This window comes from Rhipicephalus microplus, chromosome 7 (genome assembly GCF_043290135.1).
Source record: "Rhipicephalus microplus isolate Deutch F79 chromosome 7, USDA_Rmic, whole genome shotgun sequence".
In the NCBI taxonomy this organism is placed as follows: domain Eukaryota; kingdom Metazoa; phylum Arthropoda; class Arachnida; order Ixodida; family Ixodidae; genus Rhipicephalus; species Rhipicephalus microplus.
The window spans coordinates 72742866-72758826 of record NC_134706.1 but is presented as its reverse complement, the minus strand read 5'-3'; positions in this window follow the sequence as shown (position 1 = coordinate 72758826).

The window sequence follows — 15961 nt, the reverse complement described above, 5'->3', positions numbered from 1 at the left end:
GAATAAATAAATAAAGAAAAATATAAGTTGTACCATGATTTCACTCGTTTCAGGAACGCAGATGCCTTAGCTTAATATAAGAAGTACAGAAACATCCTAAATTCAGAAATACGAAAATGTAAAATAAACTACTATAAAAATTATTTGGCAGAAGACTGAACGATCAGAGCAAATTAGGAGAGGTCATAAATGGGCCTATGAGCAGCAACAAGGGGCGATATAGGACGCACGACTTAACAATTAATGGTGAGACATACAATGGTGAAAGTTTGGCAAAAGTAATGAATGGACACTTCATAAATACGGGCTCCTGTGTTTCAACGGATGTAAGTAGGGATAGTGCTCCAACCACTGATAAGATTACTATGCCTAATTCTATTTTTCTGCTACCCACAGATTCGGCGAAGGTAAAAAACTTAAGCAGTAAGCTCAAAAATAATGTTGCATTAGGAATCGACGAAATAGGTTCTGTCGAGTTGAAGTTATTATCAGCGCTCATTTATGACGTGCTTGTTCGTATTATCATCACCCTCACTAACGGCGTATTTCCTGAGCACGTAAAGGTGGAAAACGTGACTGCAGTGCATAAAGTTGATGATTAAATATGGTATAGCGAATTATCGCCCTATTTCTGCGCTTTCAAGACCATCAAAAATTTTTGAAGGTGTACTTTTAGATAGACTTTCATACTTTTTAACCATAAAATAATAACAAAAAGTCAGTAGAGTTTTCAAAATATTAAGAAACTGAACAAGCGCTGGTGTATGAAGATAAAATATTGGAAATTGTGGAAAACAAAGATACACTCTTATATTTTTTTCTCAATCTTCTTGAGGCGCTTAACTCTACGCAATTCAGATTTTTAATTAATAAATTATCCAGGTATTGGGTGCATGGTGTAGCATTACAGTTGTTAGAAAGTTTCTTGGAAGTTCGCTACAAGTTTTTACAAATCATCAATAGAATATCTACAACAATACCGTTAAACGAAGAAGCGCCCCAGGTCTCTATACTGAGGCCAGAGTTGTTCCTTGCCTATATAAATGATAAAGTCAATATACCTGATTCTCCTGAACTTATTATATACGCTGACGATACGATTGTGTTCTTTACATCAGACAATTTATTATCACTTGAAGTTAGCGTGAATAACTAAGTCATCTTTCGATTTGGTTAAAGCTGAAGGAACTGCGCTGGAATGCGAAAAAACATTATATAGTATCTCAGCCTAAGAACAAACCTGTCGATAACAAAACTGTAAAATTTGAAGGAAATTGCATTGCACAAGTTAGGGACGAAACATTTCTTGGGTGTAGTTTCAGGAAGAGTTAGGTTTAAACACTCATGTTAACCATTTAATTACCGCACTGGTACGAATGTTTGGTTGTTTCTCTAGAACAGTGCACCTAATTCTACTAGAGTTAAAAATAAGTATGTACTACGCGCTTTTCCACTCTAAGGTGACTTATTGGATACTAGTTTGGGGAACAACGTCGCAAAGAAATTACCAATAGCTTATTACCATACAAAGGAACATACTGCATTGTTTCGAAATATATAGAGGTGTCATACAGGATTTGCTAACTGCTCCATTATGCATCAAACATTTCATGGTCAGGGTAGATCAATTATATTACTTCAAGTAGCTGCAGCAAATAAAAAAGACAAGTTATACAAGGAAATTTGTACCGAAACATTACACTATTATTTGCGAACACAAAAGAAGCGAGCACCTAGAACAAGAAGCAAAGATGGAAAACATTGTGTTGTGTACCAAACATCTCTCGTAATAAATGCCCTGGCAAATAAATGGAACTTTAAGGCTAGCAAAGCAGCCATTAGGAAACAAAGAACTTGTTACTAACCAGTGATACAAATGATCAAAACTAATAAATAGAGTTTCATGCCTTGACTGCTTTTAAAATAATTCATTATTTCAATCATTCATTACCACTAATCATTCATTTTTATTGTAGTGTTGTATAGATTAATATCGGTGTCACCGTATTTACTTTGTGTTTCACGGTGTTTAAATTTTTTTGTCATTTCCACTTGGCCATGAGTCTCCATATGGGCGACGTCTAATTTTTAAAACGTGCTATGTAAACACTTTAACTTTCGTATGCAATCTTGCAAGCAAGTTGTATATGATTTTTATGTAACCAAGGTAGTAAGCTGTGTCTGTTTTTGTCTGTGCTCATAACGAAGCCCAGCACGAACTGAGGAGAGAGAGGGGCCTTTGTCGGGCTGATTGCCTTTAGCCTTTGCCACTGCACTTAGTTCTGTAATGTGCTTACTGTAACTAAAGCACTTTTAGTCTTGCTCTTTAAAAAGTATTGCCCCAATGGTCAACGCTCAGGAAGCAACCTAAAATCAAAACTGCCAAGTTGACTGAGAGTGGGGCTTCATCTGAAGCGTGTGAATACATTCTGGTCAATGTCTGCGGGACTTCGAACACTGATTGTTGTCCGGAACAACCTCGTTGTTGACGTCACGGATGCGTCGCAGAACCATGTGAAATCCGACGTATCTTCGCAGCAGCTTTTCGAAGAACCCTCACCGAAGAATACGTGTCCAGACTCACACTTTCTCATGCACGTTGTATAAGATGGTTCTGTTCCGGAGGTTGTAATATTTGGCATCGTCGTCGTATTGTTCAGTGATTCGCAACCTGGTCAGTTGTCTGACTTTTTTCTTCTCGCTGGGTAAACTCTTCGCGTCCATCTAATTGCCATCATTTTCATGGGGCAGCATCGCGTTTAACGTTGTCGTAACCTCACGTTCGTAAACGAAACTGAAGGGTGTTTTCCGAGTGGTCTTCTTACGATCATTGTTGTACGCGATCGTGACGTAGGGTAAAACGTCGTCCCAGTTCTTGTGTTCCATATCTACATACACGCTTATCATGTCAACCAGGGTTTTGTTGAAACGTTCGGTGAGCCCGTTAGTGTGGGTATGAAACGCCGTTGTCTTCACGTGAGCTGTAGAACTTAGTTGGAAAACGGGGCCAAAAAACTCGGCCATGAACGCAGTACTTCTGTCCGGTATAACTATTGCGGGAGCGCCGTGTCTTCAAACAATGGCTTCGATGAAAACTTCCGCCGCTTCAGCTTCACTTGCCCGTGGCAGAGCACCTGTCTCCGCGTATCGGGTTCGGTCATGCGTGGCAACTATTATCCACTTGTATTCAGTGGCAGACTTTGGGAAGCAAATAAAAAAATTTATGCCAATTTGTGCGAATGGTGCCGTCGGCACTCGCAAAGGCTGGAGCAGGCTGGCTGGTCTGATGGATCGTGGCTTGCGACGCCGGCAAGCAAGACATCCTTGCATAGAAGTTTTGCCAACCCCTGCAAGTCTTGGCCAGTAAACGTTTTTAACTAATCCTCGTCAGTGTTCTTGTGTAGCCCATGTGACAAGCGACAGGTTCGTCGTGGCAGGCTTGCCATTGAAACGAAAAAGAAAGGACGATCAATTAGCTGCTGCCGCCAGGTGAACATTTTTTATGAAGGGCGTCATTCAGCAAGCAGTACGGCGGCACCCTCTCGCAAATACCTTCTGCACACTATTCGTTCGTTTTTCTAGGTAATTTACGAGAGCTATCAGTTCAGCGTCGTCCCGCTGCTGCTAAGAAAATGTGGCAGTGTCCATAATACCTAAGGAGGCTCTGTCGTCGTCGTCAGACCGAGACCGAGAAAGACAGTCAGCATCGGCGTATTATTTTCTCGACTTGGCAACAGTGAAGTTGAACTCCAGCAGGCAAGTCGGTCAGATAGATCTCATGTTAACTAACCAGCAGAGTGAGTGGTGATCGCTGATAACGGTGAATGGGTGCCCGTACATGTAAGGGCGAAACTTCAGGGTTGCCCATACCACGGCGAGACATTGTTTCTTCGTCGTAGTGTAGTCAGCTTCTGCTTGAGACAGGTTCCTGCTGGCGTAGGCGATCACGTTTTCCTTGTCGTCCCGCGACTGTTCGAGCAGTGCTCCAAGACCCACAATACTATCGTCTGTATGTAGTATTGTTGGTTTGTCTTCGTCGACATTGGCGAGCATGAGAGGTGTTCGCATGCGTGGGCGAAGCTCGTGAAATGCCTGCTGCTGGTCTTCGCTTCTTGTGAAGAGGATATCCTCCCTAGCGAGCTGTGTCAGTGGCCATTGGATGCGTGTCAAACTGGCAATAAGCCGTCTGTAATGCAACAAATTGTTTTCTAACTTTTAAAGGTTAGCGGGAACTCACTACTGAACCACGTTAAATGATTAACATGTTGGCCTTACGGCAGTCTTGTCGGCGAGATCGGTGAGGTTGGGAAAGTCGCTGGCGCTGAGAGCAGGGTCGGTGGCGGTTGCAAGGTTGGTGGTAGTCGAGTAAGTGGAGTCCGCTGTGCCGAAGGTGCGACGACAGGGTGTCGGACTGCGTCGGCGTAAGTTAGATGTCTTAGCACATCACCTTAGCCGGATGGAGAGATAGCCTGACGGACCTCATCTCGGACAACATCGGCAACAAAAGACAATGCCAGAATCGGTTCAGTTGCTAGAAATGATCCGAACTGCCAAAGCTCCTCCTTTAGTCTCTCCCGGGTGACTTCCTGAAGAGGCCTGTCGTTGTCGCAGAGGCTTGCCGAGGCCGTACCTGGATTACTCGCTACAAAGATGACCAGGTTTTGCTGGTGGTACCTTAGCGGTACGGCTCGTTCAATCGCTGTGCCTTCTTTAGTGAACTCAGCTACTGTAGTTGGTGGCTTTCTCACAAGCCCCGCACCAAGTTGTTACTTCACGCCTCGCATGAGATACCGTAGCTGCCTGTCTTCCGGAATACTGAAATCTGCCCTGCTGAAAAGACTGGTCAGTTACTCGGCGAACGTAGCAACGCTCCCCTCTGGTTTTTGAATTTCAGCTTCCAAAGATGGTTCACATTTTTCTGCCTCTCGAGGTGTCAAGCAGCTAACTACATCAGTCGTACCAGGTAGCCAAGCTTCTTTCCCTGTTCATGTACCATGTCTGGGTGTTGTCTTTGAGTTAGGAGTAGACATTGCAAGCTTATCTTCTGGGTTGGCCAGCTGGTTGTACTTTGCACAGTGAGCGTTTGTGCTGGTTCAGGTAGCCTTCGGCATCTTCATGAGCCCCGCCATGAAAACAATCCGAAACAATAGGATTATGAAGTGCCATGTGTGATGGAGCTGCAGTGGCCATGGTGGCTGACAGAGGCAAGTGATTGCTGACAATTTCTCGCAGTGGATAGAGCTCGGGCGCCAAGCGTAGCAGACGGTGACTGAAAGAGTGCACCGGTGTGTTCATGCGTCATAGCGATTCCGGGCTCGATTGTCGGCTCTGCGAAGGGGTGCAAAGCATGAAAACCACCCTGCAGCTTCACTAGTGTGACGACGAGGGATCGACGAGAACACCGAAGAACACGAACGAATGCGCTTTCTCGGTCGCAGGAAAAGTTTGTTTCCTTCAATAAATTCCAGGTACACACTTTGGGGATTGGTCAAGAATGCGACGTTGAAAGGGATAAAAGATATTTTAGGTAAGACATGTGATGCAAAAGCAAGAACAAAGCAATAGCTTGGCAAAAATACGTGAAATATTCATTTGAAATACAAGTATTATGTTTTTGGAGCTAGCGTTTCAGACTGCCAAACTATCCTGCAGGGGACAATTTTGATAACTTAGTTTACGTTCAAAATATTGAAATAACAAATATGTTAAATACCAGACTGAAGCGATACTCGTTGAGTAGATATGATGAAATTACACACAGTATCGAAAGCATCACTGTGGCAAAATCCCAAGCCTGAAGCAGTGAACATAAATGTTTTCCTCCGATAAGGTCAATCCTATTTTTGCAGGTGGAGTAGTTGGAAGTGTAGTTTTAATACAAGAATATCTTGAACATGACAAAAAGTAATGTGCGATATTTACCCGTTCTCCGCAGAATTGGCACAGAGAGGTGATATCATCTGACCAGCCCTGTACAAGTAAAAGTTTATTGGGGTGACACGACGTCGTATTCTAGTGATCGACACTTCTTACTGCCGAGATTGTCTCCACTGCGACTTCCATCGATAGCTCATGGAAATATATTCCGTCAACATGTCGATTGCTTCCATCATATCTGTGTGGAAAGCTATTTCATACCTGATTGCGCTGAATGATTCTATTACCATAAAAGCCTGAACTATTGGGAGATCCTGCGATGAATGGGCTAAGCCGTCGGCAATTTAAAAAAATGTTAACCCACAGTGACCTGGGTCCCATATTTATTTCACGTACAGCAGCTGAGACGGAACTGAATGCCGTAGCGTCGTGATGGCAAGAGTATCAGAAGCTGTAAGAACTGGGCATACTCAGAGCAAATAATTATTTTCTACGGCCCTGTTGTCATCTATCGGAACTTTTCTCAGTGCCATGATGTCTGCCATGAGCTCCGCTTCGAAGACTGGAGTGAAATTAGGTAGCCTTACGGCAAATGACCAGCCAAGTGATTGGGAGACTTTCCCTACGCCCCCCTTTCCTCATTGACGGAAACATCTGTAGCTATTATGTTATGCGTCTGTGTACGTGCCAAGAAATCTCCTAACCTGTTCTCTAAAACTTGTGGCATTGAAACTTAGAATGTGGAGGAAAGATCTCATCCTATTCTATAATAAGAATCTGGTATAACTTTTGAAATGAAATTACCTCTCTATTGTTGACATTTACACGTGCCATTTTTTGTACATAGAATATCTGTGGGTATAAAAACGTGGCCAAATAACAAGAAAGAATCAATCTGGGTCACTAATCCAAATTTAATCAGCTGTTTTCACTGACAACCTGTGAAGTTTCAGGAACTTTTGTACTCTTAACAAACTTAATTGACAAAGTAATGTAGGCAGACGCGCTTCCTGATAAATTTGATTACTGCTGCAAACCTAGGGAGCCCCAGAGCCAAACACAGAGCCTCCTGCTTCAAGCAAACCAACGGCTTTGTTTTGTACGCAGGTCTTCCTGAAAACAACACACATCCAAATTCAAATATTGGGCACATATAAAGTTTGTACAGCATTAACATGGAGTCTCTACGTACACCGAATAAACGATTACTCGTTCTTCGCGGTAAGCCTAAAGCCCATTAACCCTTAGCTGCGATGTATACTATATGTGTTTCCAGTGAAGTTTTTCCGTCTAAATCACACACAAATATTTAGGAGAGTCTACTTGCGGAATGGGTTCATAATAATTGTATGTAATGTCGAGTGAAATAAAACTGGCTCTAGGAAACGTCCAGAGAGCACTCCTATTTAAACTTAAAGCCATTAAAATTGACTGCAGCCATCTTTCCAGCATTTTCAAGTATACTTGTAAATTTTGCTGTAGAGCACCAATATCACTGTCGGCAAAAAAAAAACGCTGTACCATCAGCATAACCATAGCCTTAGGTATCCTGCCAGGGTAATATAAAACTGATGAGTATATTAAATAAAAGTGGTAAAAGCGGTCCTCCCATTCCACGCCACTATGAACCTACGGCCCCAACGTAGGTGCACACGGACGCCAGCGGTTCAAACCTCGGCGCTGTCCTGGCACAGTGCAAAGCCGGATTCCCTGAAGATGTTGTAGCATATGCAAGCCATAGGCTCACGAGAGCCGAGGCTAACTACACCGTCACGGAGAAAGAGTGCCTGGTGATCGTCTGAGCTGTTGCAAAGTTTAGAACTTATTTGTATGGTCACCCATTTGATGTCGTCACCGACCATCATGCACAATGCTGGCTGTCATCATTGAAGCATCTCTCAGGCCTTCTTGGCCGTTGGACTCTTCGCTTACAAGACTACGACATCCGCGTGCTGTACCGCAACGGACACCAGCATGCCATCGCCGATGCCCTCTCACGCTCCCCTCTGCCTGAATACGACGTGCCTGGCTCAGTAACCTCAATTGATGTTTCTGCCATTGATGTTGACATCTTCGCTATCGAACAGCGAAAGAATAATTGGATCGCCCCGCTGATCGACTTGCCATATGATCCGTCCGCAACACCATCCTCGCGTGGCTTGCGTCGTCGTGTTCACCATTTTGCCATCGCTGACGGTCTCCTACATGGACGCACTTATGACGCCGATGGCCGGCAGTGGTTAGTCGTTATACTCCGTAGTCTGTGGTCGGAGATATGCGGATCTTCCAATTCTGATGCGCAAGCACACATGTCGCACGCCGGTCTGCAACCGTTACCTTGCCCTGACCGTCCGTGTAGGCGCGTAGGTATTGATTTGTATGGACCACTTCCTCTGACGTCGGGGTGTGACCGCTGGGCCATTGTTGCCGTAGACCATTTAACGCTACACGCCAAAGCCGCCGCTCTCCCTGCAGCTACTGCGCGCGATGTTGCGTCCTTCCTGCTGCATCAGTTCATACTGCACCGTGGACCACCCCAAGAGCTCCTCATTGATCGAGGCTGTGTCTTCTTGTCGGAAGTCGTCGAAGCAATTCTGACGGAGTACCATTCTGTCAACCGCTAAACTACTGCTTACCACCCGCTGACCAACGGCCTCACCGAACGCTTTAACCGCACCCTCGGCGACATGCTTTCGATGTACATCACCGCCAACCACATGAATTGGGATAATATTGTTACGTAAAATTACACGAGGCGTGTATATTCAAAATCTATATTCAAACTGAGGCGTATGGCGTCGACTAAGATGGAAGACAGCACGCACAACCGACAGACCACTTCCTCGTTGTCGTCTTCTGACCGCTGATATTTCAGCTACGTAGCATTACACCCCGGCGGTAAAAGCACCATCTCGGTGCACATTAACTATGGTCTTCAGTAGGCAGGTGGTAAGGTTTTAGCCTGCTGACGTGCACGACATCACTGTGCGTGGTTGCAGGCAGGCTTGTCGTCTCAGATGCAGGAATGATCTCATAGGTGACGTCGGTTACCTGGTGCATAATACGGTAAGGACCCATGTAGCGAGACAACAACTTCTCTGATAAGCCAACTCGACGAACTGGGCACCACAGGAGAACAAGAGAACCGGGTGAGAAGTGAACGTCAGCATGCCGGCTGTAGTAGATGGCTTTCTAGGTGGCTTGCGAAGCCGAAAGTCTAGAGCGGGCAATCTGACGTACGTGGTTGGCACGAGCATTAGCGTCGCGTGCATATTCGGTTGACGGCGTTGTAGTGGTTTGAAGTAGGGTGTCGAGTGGTAACTTCAGATCACGGCCATAAAGCAAATAAAAGGGTGTATAACCAGTAGTGTCGTGGCGCGAATAATTGTACGCGAATGTCACATGAGGTAGCGCCAGGTCCCAGTCATGGTGGTCCGAGGACACATACATCGCGAGCATGTCCGTTAGGGTCCGATTTAGCCGTTTTGTAAGACCATTTTTTTGGGGATGGTAGGAAGTAGTCAGCTTGTGGTGCGTCGAGGAAGAGCGCAGAAGATCGTCGATCACACGGGACAAAAATGCGCGGCCACGATCCATGAGTAATTTGAGAGGAGCGCTATGGTGTAGGATGACGTCGTGGAGCAAAAAAGTCCGCAGCGTCAGTAGCGGTGCTGGTGGGAAGCGCTCGAGTGATGGCATACCTAGTCGCGTAGTCTGTAGCAACGGCGACCCACTTGTTGCCCGATTTCGACTCGGGAAAAGGACCGAGAAGATCTATACCAACACGGAAGAAAGGTTTGGTTGGGATAGAGATCGGTTTAAGAAGTCCAGCCGGGGGTGCAGTAGGTCGCTTCCTACGTTGGCATTTATCGCAGGAGGACATGTAACGGTGAACAGACCGGGCAAGACCGCGCGTAAAGAAGCGGCGACGCACGCGGTCGTACGTCCGAGATACACCTAGATGACCAGCAGTTGGTTCATCGGGAACCTCGTGCAGCACGTTATAACGCACATTTTTTGGCAGGGCAAGAAGGAGCTCAGGGCCATCTGGCTGGAGGCTACGACGGTGCAGCGTGCCATTCAGGAGGACGTACATGCGAAGTGACGTGTCGTTCGTAGTAGATACGAGACGGTCAATAGGTTGTCGCAGAAAAGCATCACGACGTTGTTCATCATCAATCTGAAGGAACTGGGACATCGACATGACGCTGAGGGCTAGGCTCGATGTCTGGTTCGTCGGGCTGATCAACAGGGTAGCGGGATAAGCAATCGGCGTCCACATGGAGACGTCCAGATTTATAAGCAACCGAGTAGGAATACTCCTGCAAGCGTATTGCCCAACGGAAGTCGTCCAGTGGGGTCCTTCAGAGAAGAAAGCCAACACAGCGCGTGATGATCTGTGATGACGCGGAAAGGGCGGCCATACAAGTAAGGACAGAATTTCGAAACCGCCCAAACAAGAGCGAGACATTCCCGTTCTGTTATAGAATAATTGCGTTCAGACTTAGAAAGCAGACGGCTTGCGTACGCGATTACACGGTCGTTGCCCCACTGAATTTGCGCCAAAACTGCACCAATTCCGTGACCACTTGCTTCTGTTCACACTTCTGTGGGAGCATCAGGGTCGAAATGTGCAAGAATAGGAGGTGTCGTTAAAGCGGTGATTAGCTGTGAGGAGGCGTCAGCTTGAGGAGGGCCCCAAGAAAATGGGACGTCTTAATTGAGAAGGCCGGTGAGTGGCCGTGCGAGTACCGCAAAGTTTTTCACGAACCGGCGAAAGTAGAAGCAGAGGCCCACAAAACTGCGAACATCGTGGACAGAGCGTGGCACTGAAAAGTTTGTTACAGCGCGTGCTTGCGCCGGGTCTGGCCGTACGCCGGCAGCGTCAACAAGGTGACCCAATACGGTAATCTTGCGAAGACCGAAGTGGCACTTGGAGGAATTGAGCTGCAGGCCGGCTCGTCGAAATATGGGTAGAATGGTCGAAAGGCGTTCGAGGTGGGTTGCAAAGGTAGGTGAGAAAATGATCACGTCGTCCAGGTAACACAAACAAGTCTACCATTTAAATCCTTGTAGGAGCATGTCCATCATTCTCTCGATGGTAGCTGGAGCGTTGCAGAGCCTAATGACATGACCTTGAATTGGTAAAGACCATCAGGGGTAATGAAGGCGGTCTTTTCTCGGTCCACGTCATCTACAGCAATTTGACAGTAGCCAGATCGGAGGTCGAGTGATGAAAAGAAGGTGGCGCCGTGGAGGCAATCAAGGGTATCGTCAATGCGTGGTAGAGGGTACACGTCTTTTTTGGTAATTTTGTTGAGGTGGCGATAATCAACGCAGAAACGCCATGAGCCGTCTTTCTTTTTTTTAATACCACAGGATATGCCCAAGGGCTCGTTGATGGTTCGATTACGTTTTTCGTAAGCATTTTAGCCACTTTTTTCTGAATCACTTCTCGCTCGGACGCTCACACGCGGTACGGCCGACAGTGAGTGAGCGCAGAGTCACCAGTGTTAATTCGGTGAGTGACAATTTTAGTCTGGAGCAAGAGACGATCTTTGGTGTCGAAAATGTCACTGTATGAGGCCGAATCTTGGCAGAGATCGTCGGCCTGGTGAGGCGACAGCTACGATCCAATCATGTTTCGAAAAACGCCATCGTCTGAGCTGGGTGACCGTGAGACTGCGCTTCGGTCAAGAGCAGATACAGCAACAACACTGACATCGTCCTCTGTTATGGCAGATAGCTGGGCTAGAGACATCTGGCAGGGCAACACTTGAGGGGCGAAACCAAAGTTAAGGAGCGGAAGTAACACACAGTTATCCGCTATGGTCGCGATGGTATAGGGCACAGTAACACTGAGTGTCAGCCGAACGTCAGTAATTGCCGTAACGATATAATCACCATCAGGAACGGGACGGGTCGATGACTAAGACACGTACGTGACGGCTCGAGGTGGCAGGTGAACGAAAGTGGTTGGGCTCAAGCGGCTGGTGGGCTTTGCAGAGTAGCCGGCAAAGATTGGTAGATGAAGGCTGAGGGTACCAGACGAACAATCAATTAAGGCCGAGTGTGCCGGAAGGAAATCAAGGCCAAGTATGAGGTGATGAGGGCAGCAGGCTAGCACGGCAAAAAGAACCACGGCGTGACGACTGGCAATGCTGACACAAGCAGTGCACATTCCGATTACTTGTAGAGTACCGCCATCGGCAACACGTATTGCCTGCGTCGTAGATGGCGTCAAAATCTTTTGTAAGAGGCATCATAGAGAAGCGCTCATAATAGACAGGTGCGCACCTGTGTCAATACGGGCGGTCACAAGAACATGGTCGACTTGTACTTCAAGCAGGCTATGGTGCGTGGGAAGCGTCAGTAGAGGATGTTCGGCCATCATTTGTATTGCAGCTTCACCTCTGTAAGCTGCAATATCTAGTTTTCCTGCTGCGGTCGTCCAGAGAAGCTCGGCGAGGAAAAGCGCCGACGTGGCGGAGAGCGGGATTGGCGACGTAGCGGCGACCGGACGAAGGGGCGTCAGGGTAGCGGCGACCGGGCAAAAGGGCGTCAGTGGAGAGCTCGTAAGATGGTGACGAATAAAAATTGAAGGGTGCGGCGACTGAACGTCGAGGGGTCGTCGGATGCATGAGTGCCGAGGTAGAGAAAGTCTGACGTGGTTGGTTTGACCAACGGTGGCGGAAATAGCGAGAAACGTGCCCAGGTTGGGGGAAGGAAAAACAAATAGGCCGGTCGTCGGGTGTTCGCCATTCCGAAGGGTTACGGAAGGGCATTGTTGGAGGTGAACGGCGAGCGTGTCGTCGGGAGTAGGATGGGACTTCAGGGCGAGTCAAGGGACATGCTGATGGAAGTCCGAGGTTCGCAAACTCTTGCTTCACCACAGCTTGTAATAACGCCACTGACGGCTGTTGTTGGTCAGAGGCGGGCGTTGCGAAAACGGGTGGTTGAAGAGGAGCCGGCCAGGTGGCTTCGATTTCCCGACAAACAATGCGTGTGACGTTGTCATACGTGGGGGACTGGCGGGCGGCTTCACACGATGATGTCACAGACGTGTTGAGCAGCCGGGTGAATCGCTGAGTAATACGGCGGCTCTTGGCTTCTTCGAACCGCCGGCACTCTTTACTGATGGCGTCAACGGTCACAACGTTGTTTTAAACTAGAAGAATAAATGCGTCGTCTGCTATGCCTTTCAGCACATGAGCCACTTTCTCAGACTCACTCATGTGCTCGTAAATCTGGCGGCATAGGGCGATGACGTCGTGAATGTACGCGACGTACGACTCCGTCGACGTCTGTGCACGAGCCGCCAGTTGATTTCGCGCTGAGAGCTGCCGCCCGACGGTGCAGCCAAAAAGGTCGCGGATCTTCTCTTCAAAGGAGTCCCAGCTTGTAATCTCCGCATCATGTGTCTCGAACCACAGTCGCGGTGAGCCATCGAGGTAAAAAAGCACATTGGCAAGCATTAGAGTCGGGTCCCACCTATAGCTTGAGCTGACCCGTTCGTACCGGTTGATCCATTTGTCGACGTCAACGCCTTCCTGACCGGATAATACACCGGGATCACGAGCAGGAGGTAGAACGACGTATGTAGAAGTCACAGTAGGGGCAGGTGGCGAAGACGATGGTGCACGGTTCAACCTGTGACATGGTTGGACCTATGATGAGGCGGCTGTTGCGGAGCTTCGTGATGAAGACGGGGAAGTACCCAGCACGTCCACCACAAAGATGTTACGTAACAATGACACGAGGTGTGTCTATTTAAAACCTATATTCAAACTGCTGCGTATGGCGTTCACTAAGAAGGAAGACAGCACGCACAACCAAAAGACCACTTCCTCGTTGTCGTCTTCTGACCGCTGATACGTCAGCTACGTAGCAATATACTGCCCTTCGTCACATATACCTACAACACCACCCCTCAGAGCATGACCGGTTTTTCACCTTTCTTCTTGCTGTACGGAAGGCACCCATCCCACACCATGGTCACGATACTACCGTACATTCCAGATCCATCTGAGTTGCACCTATTTCTGAGAGAGCTAGGCTTGCTGAAGAGTGTCGCGATCTTGCCAAGACTTTTACGACCCATGAGCAAGAGCGGCAGACGAGTATTCGTGATGGCTCCAGCACTTATGAGTCCACGTTTCTTCCTGGTGCGCTTGTATGACTCTCGATCGCGACCTCTGTAGCTGGCCTCTCCTCCAAACTACTTCTCTAATACGAAGGCCCTACCGTGTCATAGAGCGCACATCTCCGCTCAACTAACTAATCCAGCCATTGAACAGTCTTCGGACATGCGCCGCCGCGGGCGCAACATCATCAACGTGGAGCGCCTGAAGGCTTATTATGAGCCACTCATAGTAACAAGCTGTTAGGTCGCCAGGCGGCTGTCTCTTCGACCCCAGGGTAATTGTAGCGAAGCTTCCAAACTCTGAAATGGGTCGAACACTTGAGTACCTTCAAGTGGTGCCACCCAACAAGGACTCTGCTCACGCTGGGAGTCTGTGCATGGCCGTGAGTGTCGCTTTGTGTACGCTCACTGTTTGCCGACCAAGAAACGCCTTAACAGAATCGCGTCTTGTGGAACTCCGCGACTCTAGCAAGATGACGAACATCTCTTCTTGACACAATGAAATTCCCTTGAGTGTAAAAAATCTGCTAACCACGCCGTCATTTACTGTGGCCAATTCAAAGTCATTAGTGTGTTTAGTAAAATGGAATGTTCAACGCTATCATAGGCTTTAGAAATTTCAAGTGTCATAGGCGCAGTGTATTGTCTTCTTTTTTTAGCAATTTAGCAAGCTGCATTCAGACCTCTAAGTCTGCAAAGGCACACATGATTGGTCAAACAGATCTAAAGCCAATTTGTTGAAGTGTGAGTAATTGACTTTGCTTCTATCAAACAAGTGATCCTGCCGTGCAGAACCCTCTCTATGAGTTTGACCAAGTTAGAAGTCAAATATATAGGTGTTATATGTTCTATCTTGAACCCTGATCTCTGTTTTTTAGGTATAGGAATTACCTTTGGTATTTTCCAATCATAAGGAATTCATGGATGCTATAGAGAATAGTTTAAAACACCAAGAATTTCACAGATAGATATTTGTAATAATATTTGTATCGTAGGCACTGTGATTCCATCCGGGCACGGAGCTGATGGGGGTTAAGGCCTCATCACGTGGAATGGTTCGGACATTGCAACTTTTTCAAATTCAGTTTGGTTCGTAGGATTATCTCTCTTGATAGATACATTTGGTGCAAATCTACCCTTCCTACCTTTAATCAAGAAATCTAGAGCTTTAGTTATTTGCGCTGACGATCGAAGTTCGTATCCGAAATTACTGGTGATGGCAGGTTCTTTCTTTTTCTGATGTATTGAAACAGTGCTTTCTTATTTTCAGCTTCGGAAGAAAGTCGTTATTTCTGCGATTATATACCTCTTTCACGTTAGCGAATATACGTTTAAAACAAGCCGCCATACAATTATAACCAGACCAGATTTTTGGGGATTGATTGTGAACGAGCTGCTTCCAAGCTGCCTGGCGATGGCGGTGATCTTGTGTGCAATCTTCGTTTCACCCAAGATTTGAGGGCACCCTCTTGGACGATTCAACATTATATTCAGCTTGTTGACAGGCTCTTTTAATAATTGCGTTTAACTTCATTGCTTTGCAAATGTTAATCTCGTCGGAGGAAGTAGACAAAGCTGATTTCAGGTTATCTTCAAACTTTTTGTAATTCACATTGACTCTAGCTTAAGAGCAAGGAGAGGTTCTCAAGCCAAAAATGTCAAAACGTATAAAAATAATAATATTGTTTGTAGCCAATCCAGCGCTGTCCAGGGCGGGCTACAAGTTGTCAAACTTGTGAAACACAAATCTAAGGCTGATCGAAATCGATTATGAATAAATGTGGAGCTTCTGGTGCTTCAGCACAAAAGGTTATTATCTAGTGCCCAGTCCCACAAGCGTTTTCCACACTGACAAGTTTTCAAACGCCAACACGTGGAATGAGAGTTGAAATCGCTCACTGAAATTTTTTCCTTACACCATGATCTGATTGCAGTATCCAA